This window comes from Gekko japonicus, unplaced genomic scaffold, assembly GCF_001447785.1.
Source record: "Gekko japonicus isolate JY-2015 unplaced genomic scaffold, Gekko_japonicus_V1.1 scaffold5266, whole genome shotgun sequence".
Classification (NCBI taxonomy): Eukaryota; Metazoa; Chordata; class Lepidosauria; order Squamata; family Gekkonidae; genus Gekko; species Gekko japonicus.
The window spans coordinates 797-1,462 of NW_015168824.1; positions in this window are offsets into that span (position 1 = coordinate 797).

Below are 666 nucleotides of genomic sequence, written 5' to 3' on the forward strand. Positions count from 1 at the left end.
CTCAAGAGCCGTTCTCAAGAGAGCTCTCTCAGCCTCGCCTACCTAACAAGGTGTCTGTTGTGGGGAGGGGAAGCGAGAGGAGATTGTAAGTCACTCTGAGACTTCAAGTGAAGGGCGGGGTATAAATCCTCCTCCTCCTCCTTCTGTTTAGTAGAGCAATTTTAACATAGAGCCAGTCTGATGTAGTGGTTAGGAGTGCAGACTGGGAGAACTAGGTTTCATTCCCCAGTCCTCCACATGCAGCTGCTGGTGTGACCGTGGGTCAGTCACGAGTTCTCTCAGAGCTCTTCTCAACAGCAGTTTCTGTCAAGAGCTCTCTCAGCCCCACCTCCCTCACAGGGTGTCTGTTGTGGGGAGGGGAAGGGAGAGGAGTTTGTAAGCCGCTCTGAGTCTCCTTCGGGTAGTGAAGAGCGGGGTGTAAATCCAATCTCCTCTTCTTCTTCTTGTACCTCACAGGGTGTCTGTTATGGGGAGGGGAAGGGAAAGGAGTTTGTGAGCCGCTCTGAGACTCCTTCGGGTAGTGAAGGGCGGGGTGTAAATCCAATCTCCTCTTCTTCTTGTACCTCACAGGGTGTCTGTTGTGGGGAGGGGAAGGGAAAGGAGTTTGTAAGCCACTCTGAGACTCCTTTGGGTAGTGAAGGGCGGGGTATAAATCCAATCTTTTCT